General features: G+C 34.0%; 1 long non-coding RNA gene across 2 annotated transcripts; it reads right to left on the bottom strand.

Moving 5' to 3' along the window:
* Window positions 1-798: 798 nt before the first annotated feature.
* LOC102595584 (uncharacterized) lies at window positions 799-6,909 on the bottom strand. 2 transcript variants are annotated; one of them, XR_368138.2, is made up of 4 exons: window positions 6,039-6,909; window positions 2,280-5,494; window positions 1,334-1,487; window positions 799-1,238 (listed from the first exon to the last, which is right to left on the bottom strand). It is a non-coding gene; the product is annotated as an uncharacterized lncRNA (long non-coding RNA). The 2 variants fall into 2 exon arrangements; XR_001474785.1 differs by having other exon boundaries at window positions 1,334-5,494.
* Between the last annotated feature and the right edge of the window lie 1,376 nt (window positions 6,910-8,285).

Raw genomic sequence — 8,285 nt, 5'->3', positions numbered from 1 at the left:
CTGATGAGAATTGTATTTTTTTATATAGATTTCACAACTTATAAAATTTTCTTGTTTACAAGAAAAATGCAACTTAAATGTCCAAACAAAACTTAAATTTCAAATTAATTTAATTTGAAATCATGATTTTATATCGCGTATCAAACTAGGCGAGGGAGTACAATATTAGACCGAATAGATATCGGCTCAATTGGATTAGTTTCTTCTCCATCTATATTTTTCCAGAAGAAATGTTCGTACTTCTTTCAAAAAATTAATCTAACTGTCATAATTATCTTCTTTTGTCATAACTGATAATCTCATAGGAATATTCATCAGTAAATTAGGATGGTCTAGTATGGAGTAGGGCTTCAAAAGGGACATTTTGAGTATCCATATCAAAAGGATCCTCCCTAAAAATTCAGATCAAAACGGTTGCAACTGTCCCTTACCACCATTAACTGTGTTTACTTTCATTGCAAACTATCTCTCACAATTCTATGCATCAACTGGACGGTGATAATACACTTAAATTTTAAAATAAATATTCCTTCGCATGAAAAGCTAATAAAAAAAGTTATAGTTTGATCATTTACTGGCAAACCCATCAAAATATTTGTGTTTTATTTTACAGTGGAAATAGACAGAGTTGAGAGTAGTAAAGGACAGTTTGCTCATTTCTTGATGAAATGTCCATTAGAATGGGTCCTTCTAGTATATGGTGCCCAAAATGCGTCCATTTTGGTGCCGGACTCTCTAACATGTCATCTGCAAGTTTCTTCTGAAAGACATTCTGTGTCACACTAAACACTGTCTATATAGAAAGTAAAATACAACATCAATCTACCCGATGAAATTCCACAAAGTAGGGTTTAGGGAGGGTAAAGTATATATATACCTTACCACTACGAGGCTGTTTCCAAAAAAACACTAAAAGAAAAAAGAAAAAAAACTCGTTTTGCACTTATGACCATAATGCCCAGCTGTTTGTTTTCCTTCGAAGTGTTGTTCCTTCGCACAGTACAAAATTTCAAAGAAAATCCAACTCATGCACCGCTATCTCAATCAAATACTAAACTTTCCTAATGATGTAGATGATTACCAACCATGGTTTAGACTTTAGACGATACAATTGATAGAGTAACAATGACAAGTAGCTCGACTTCAATAGAGTTGGAAGCAACCCTTGCATAATTGTCTGGTATTCTGGAAACTACCCCAGCTCAACCCAAGCCCTTGCAAACCTCAGCAGTAGGATTCTGTAAGATAGTTTAGAGATAGAATTACCTCTCTATGACAGAACTGAACTATACGACTTAACAAAGTAGAAACCATGCTATTATAACAGCTATACCATATGTACAAATATCACCAACAAATGAACAGGAGCACAGTATCCCAGCACTCGTTGGCTAATCAAAGTCAAAGCAGCCTTCTTCTTTTCAACAGGTCACCAGTAGAGCCATTGATTCTTCAGAATCTACCATCGCCATCACCTCTAAAGTTACCTGGTTTGGTTCCAAAATCAGTCGTTAATTCAGCAAAGAGCACACAGTCATTGACCAACCCATTGACTTGGTAGCAGATGTTTCGAACGATTGTTGCGTACCTAAATCCAGTCTACATCCTAAAGAAGAAGCTGTACAAAGACTACATCCTAAAAACCTTTTTAATTAAAATCATTACAAAACATGCTGGCCCTTGAGCAAATATGTCAGAGCAACATCCTCAATTTTCAAACTAAAAGAGTTACAATTATGGACTCTTCACCCTGACTACTTCCCAAAAACGGTTTAACTTCAAGCGGCAGCTACTAGAACCCCAATATAAGGAGTGGGCAAACAACTAACAGAACTATAATGGCAAACCTAATGGATCACAAGCAACATAGAAAAACCAGAACTCGGAAGAGTAATCACAAGGCAGAAAATTAAACCCATGATATGTATTCTTTTTTTTTTATTTATAAGAAAGCAAAAAAGTAAACTCAGGATATGGATTTCATGTATAGCTAATCTGAGCATAGTTGCATATGGTACCATAGTCTTGCATCATAGACCTCTGGCCTAAAGAAGTTTATGTAGAGAGTGTGCGTCTTACTTCTACATACAATAACAACAACAACAACAAACCCTGTGTAATACCAGTGAGTGGGGTCTGTAGGGTAGAGTGTATGCAGACCTAACCCCCTTGAAGGAAGAGAGGCTGTTCCAGATAGACCCGAGTCTATGTGTAATACTTTTAAATGTATGGAAAAACAAAGAAATGAGACCAGCCTGGAGTATGACCAAAATTCTCACCTGGAAGATGGGGACAGTTAAGTGATGGACAACAGATGCAGAAAAGACTGACTAAGATCCCACACTTAAAAGTAAGTAAATAAGCACTAAAGGTATTTATTAGTCTGATACTTGACTTCCCTGCCCCGCTTAGTGAAAACCTGCCATCAGTCCAGTAGCTCAGAGCTGTATATACAAAGCTAAACAGTTGATCAGAAAAACAAGCTAGAAGCGGAACCTGAGCAAAATTTACCTAAACGAGACAAAGTACAAAACTTGTGCCTCGGCTATTATGCAAATAAAAAGTACTTTAATTTTATGGAAGCCAGAACTTGTGCTTAAGCAATTACAGAAGCAGATAATTATATTTGAAATGATAAGTGCAATGGTACATGAAGTAAAACTAAATTCAGGAGTTAAAATCTGCCAGAAATGCAACTTTTTAGCATATTTAGGCTCAAATCTTCCAAAATCCTACAAAAAGAGTAACTCCATCCACAGCTCAAGAAGCAATCACTTTATTTACATTTATTGTTATCATGATCTTGTTTTTCCTTGATACTATTAGTTTTGTTAGATAAATATCAAAACTAATATACTCCAGAATGTTTGGCGACATTCCTTTTCTAAACATCTTTCAAAAGTGGAAATTCATTACAACAATAAAAAAAATTGAACTTTGATGTAACATTTCTCAATCAAACTAACTTGTGAACCACTATTGTAAACATTTTGCTCCACAATCACTAATATTTACATATAAGTCATAAAGTTTCAAAAGCAGCATTCAATCAAATAACGCCATATAAAATGGGACAAAGTATTTTTATGATAGTCATGATTATCTCTTTCTACAAAACTATGTTCAGAATCAGCACCATAGAGCGCCACCCCCACACTTATAAGGAATGGAGGATGAGGAATGAAACCATATAAAGCTGAACTCAAACAATCTTTTAATAAGTAAGCAATTATTGTAAACAGTTTCAATACCAAGTTGGTATCGCTAGTTACAAAAAGCATCTGTGGAGTGTGGACTATACACCCTATGTATCTATGAAATCAATGAAGTCTAGCACTTAGATCTTTATATTTAAAACAAAAAATAAACAAAAAGGTCCGTGCATGGTTATAGCCTGTTTGGCCAAGCTTCTGAAAAGTCAAAAGTGCTTATTTTTTAAAAAAAAAGGAAGTGCTCAACAACAACATACCCAGTGTAATGCGTTTGGGGAGGGTAGAGAGTACGCAAACCTTACCCCTACCTTGCAAGTTAGAGAGGTTGTTTTCAATAGACCCCCGGCTCAACAAACAGTAAACAGTATATCAAAGCAGATCGAAAAAAAGAACAACAGAAGTGAAGAAATCATGACAAAATACTGTAGAAAGCACGACAAAGCCTTCTGGAGGAAAAAAAAAAAAGGACCAGTAACTACAGCAAATTTGTTGTCCTCTCTTTCTTACATGAAAACAAAATTTTGTCAGCTCAATCATGAAAAAATATTTTACTACATCGGTTTCAAATTTGACTTTGTAGTTTTTAAGTATCATACTTTATAAGAAACTCACTCATATTTAGAACTTCCGAATTCTAAATTCATTTAACTATTCAAACTTTGCACTTTGGTGTGGCATTCTATCTATCAAACTATATTTACAACCACTACGTAGATATTGTCATCCACCACAACTGACAACAAAATATACAAAGCTGAAAAAAGCTCTATTAATATACACCATTATGCATTTTGGTAAAAAAGAAATATGATGAACACATGACAACAATGAAAACAAAAGGAAAAACCAATGAAAATCATAAGCATTATAACCTTGCTTCACGGAACAAAATACAGAATAAACCAAAATAAAGGCCACTAGAAAACAATAAATAGACAACGCCAATAAAGAGTGACATGTACATCATTAAATTCAAAAAACCAGGAGAAGAAAAATTAGCAAAACCCTAGATTTGACAGCACATATAGATAACAAATAATGAAGCCTATAAGAGGCAACTAAACAAAGATTAGAAATGGAGGATGAAATGCAGCAAACAGTAAAGCAAAAAAAGTTACCTAGCTTAGATTTCTTGAAGCCGCCATTGCCATTCATAAGGCTATGTGGCCTTCTTCTTTTACAACCACCACCGAACTCCATTGAAGCAGAAGAATAACTCGCCTTCGCAAAAGTTGGAGACAAAAAGAAAAAAGAAATTGAAACACTAAAATCTCAGAAAAGACGAAGGGTTAGCGCAAATTGCTACTCTAACATTGGCAAAAGTACATTTCAAATTGATTAGCCGAACACACACTGCTACTCTCCAAAAGTACTTTTTCAAGAAGCACTTTCCAAAACAAGCAGATTTTTTAAGCGTTGCTAATCTGGTCTCACCACAAAATTCCTACCACCCCAAAAGATTTATCTTCAGAACATCTGTGACACTTATACCATGCCGTCTAGAAATTTCAAGATGTAAGATTAAATTCAACCCATAAGTACAAAGAATCATCATTTACCGATGACAGTGACCTCAAACCTAGATTGTACTTAACATGTAAGATTAAATGAATACAGTTGGGAATGCTTAAAACTCAAGAATTGATGCCATTACCAAGAAGATCTTATGTATATGCCATACATATAGACTTCACCCTCTGTTACATAGATTTGAAGCAATTGAATCATATCCAAAACATAACATAAACACATGGGGTGGGAATCATTACTCATTTCTTGTTTATAACAAAAAAATTTAAAGTATATACATTTTCTATAAAAGAGCATACTTCTTGATTGAAGTAATATTATGAAATAGAACCTTACAAAAATTAAATGGAAAGTTTGAAGAAATACTTCACGACACTGCATTGCTTAACATGATAATGTTGAACATAGAAGAGGTTTCTATCTCTAAGTGACTAGTATGGACAAATAATTAATCTAATTGATGCTCTCAACTGTAAAGTTTTCTCATTTCCTCTAGTTGTACAACACACATAGGAAATCCTTCACAGTTGACCGCTACAGACTTGAATAGTGAAAATAAAATCCCAACACCCCCTCCGTTCACAAGGGAAATAGCAACAACCAACTCCCCATATTTACTAGTACGGGCACTGATGCACCTGCCACCAAGCAGACTCTAATAGTTAACCTGGGCCTTTTGGCCTCTGCATCTGGTTCAGCAGAATACCATTCTTCAAAGCTTTCCACAAGTTACCACGTGCTTCGACTAGGTACTGCAAACAAGAAGCATTAGGTAGAAAGAGGTCAGGTCTTAAAAGGTACATCCAACAACAATGACCAATTCTATGCTGCATTCAGTTTTTGTTTCTTGTAACCTTTTTTCCAAAGTCTGAAATCTTTAGCAAGTGTACTTATCATTTCTTTCCCGTGTTTTACGTAGAAAAGGTCTATTTTTTCCAAAGACTCCTCTTGAAACTAGCTTCATGGCAAGTTTCATAGATCACCAAATCAAAATTTCCATACAGAAATTTACAGTAGATTCTATTGCCATAGAAGGCTTCAATGTGGATGTATGTACATAAAAATGCTCTAGTAAACTGCCACCAAAAGAGTTTCAATGTTCACAACAAATATTAAATCTCTATAGAATGCATCGAAAACTCCACATATGAACTTATGATAAAACACGAACATCAACTAAATTTTGATCCTATAACATAACATATATATATCCTATATTTCAGCATAAGAGAGGACACCACTAAAAATTTGATCTTTTTGGGTAAAATCGAAAGACATTATAGATAAAAATCATACCCAAAAAGGATAATTATATACATGTCTATATGTTTCTCTTTTTAACTTCAAGCATCAACCATCATTATATCACCATCTTCATCGCGCATTGCATCCAGATCCCTTTCTCTAAGATCATCGTCAACATCCTCACCAACTTCAGTCAAGGATGATGCTGTTGTTACTAGAACAACATTATTATCTCGAAATTCTCTACCACCAATTTCACCATCCAAAATCACTTCTAGTTCCTTTTCAATTTCATCTTCATCTTCTTGCGGCAATTTATGCCGACAAAGTGGACAAGTATTACTCCGATTAAGCCAAGGGACAATACAATCATTATGAAAAAAATGCTTACAAGGCAATTGACTCGCTTCCGTATCAATTCCAAATTCCTCCATACAAATCGAACAGTTTTTCGATGATTCATCGATTTTCACACTCGGAAGTGAGTTGAGAAACGATTTAAGAGTCGGTGAACGGAATTGAGTTGAGTTAAACAACTCAAACGAAAGATCGTCGGAATCACTCTCATCGGATTCAGTTTCGGAATCGGAATAATCAAAAGTAACAGAATTGTTGGTGGAAAGGGTAAAATTGGTAAGAGTTAAATGTTGAGAAAAAGGCATAAGACTGGCAATGGTGTAATTAGGGAGGAGGTGGCGATGAAAGCAGCGAGGGCAACGAAAAGAGGAGCTGACGCCGGCGGTGGTGGTTATGTGAAAGGCATCGTTGCAGTTGTAGCACCGGTAAGAACGGCGGTTACCGGCGGTGGAGAGGGTGGCCTCCGTCATCGACATGACGGACTTTTGGTGTCCTCTTACTCGGTTTTCTCGAGGCACACACTATAGTATAACTTATTTCTATTTCATTTTTGGAGAAAAGTTAAGAATAATGTCTATTTAAATTGTTTTGTTCATGAACCGGTGGAATATATCATCATTATTATATTTTGACATCAAATTTTATGTTATAAAAGATATATTTATATAAAAATTATTCCATTTTTAGATATAAATTATTGAAGTTAAGGTCAAAAATACATTTTATATCTAGATTAGCTCATTGATTAGTGAAACACACCTAGAGGCTGACTAGATCAAATGGTTGTCTAGATATGCTTTTAGGCGTATGTCCATAAAATTTACGTTCAACTAACATAGGTTCTATTTGATGACATATTAATTTTTTAATATATTCATAATTAACTTTTTTTAATATTCTAAACTCTCCCCTTTATGTCGGAGAAATCAATGTCATGTCAGAGACGAGATCACGACTAAGAAGGTGGAGAAGAAGATGATGGATGTCACAGTGGAATAAATATATTTATATGGTGATAGTTTTAACCTTTAAACTTCATTTTTAACTTAGTATTAATTTATTTAGATTTGTCATGGTAAAATTATTTTTCTACATGAAGTGTCACGTTATATAATGTTTAAACAAAAGAGAGTGCACACATCATCATCAGAAATAAGTCAAGGAATGTTTCGCTAACTATTGGGTGATAGTTCAAGTACGAAACTTTTACTCTCAATAGTTTAGATATGAAACTCAAAAGACTATGATAGTTTAGTTTTGACCCTTTTAACTCTAAATATTATTATTAATACTAGATAATGTTGCCCTTGCTATGCACGGGCCCAATAATATAAATGGTATATTTTGGGGCTAATAACCGAGTTTTTGAAGCGATTGTTTGCATGGATAAAGGAATAAGTTTTTTTTATCACAAACTTGTACTTTCTTTGACGCTATTTAAGGCATAATAAGACTACCCACATACAACATTTTTGAAATATTTTATGTTGTCAATTATCATGATTTATAGTATTTTTACGATAGATTCACTTCAAGAATCAGTGGAATTTTTTGTATTTTTTTCAAAACATATTTTATGTTGTCAATTATCATGATTTATAGTATTTTTACGATAGATTCACTTCAAGAATCAGTGGAATTTTTTGTATTTTTTTCAAAACATATTTTATGTTGTCAATTATCATGATTTATAGTATTTTTACGATAGATTCACTTCAAGAATCAGTGGAATTTTTTGTATTTTTTTCAAAACATATTTTATGTTGTCAATTATCATGATTTATAGTATTTTTACGGTTGCTTCCTTGATTGGGACTTTTCCATTTGTGAGATATATATATATCGTGCTATGCACAGGCCCAATAATATAAATGACATGTTTTGGGGCTAATAACCGAGTTTTTGAAGCGATTGTTTGCGTGGATAAAGGAATAAGTTTTT

This window comes from Solanum tuberosum, unplaced genomic scaffold (genome assembly GCF_000226075.1).
Source record: "Solanum tuberosum cultivar DM 1-3 516 R44 unplaced genomic scaffold, SolTub_3.0 scf00257, whole genome shotgun sequence".
In the NCBI taxonomy this organism is placed as follows: domain Eukaryota; kingdom Viridiplantae; phylum Streptophyta; class Magnoliopsida; order Solanales; family Solanaceae; genus Solanum; species Solanum tuberosum.
This window is presented reverse-complemented; position numbering and strand designations above follow the sequence as displayed.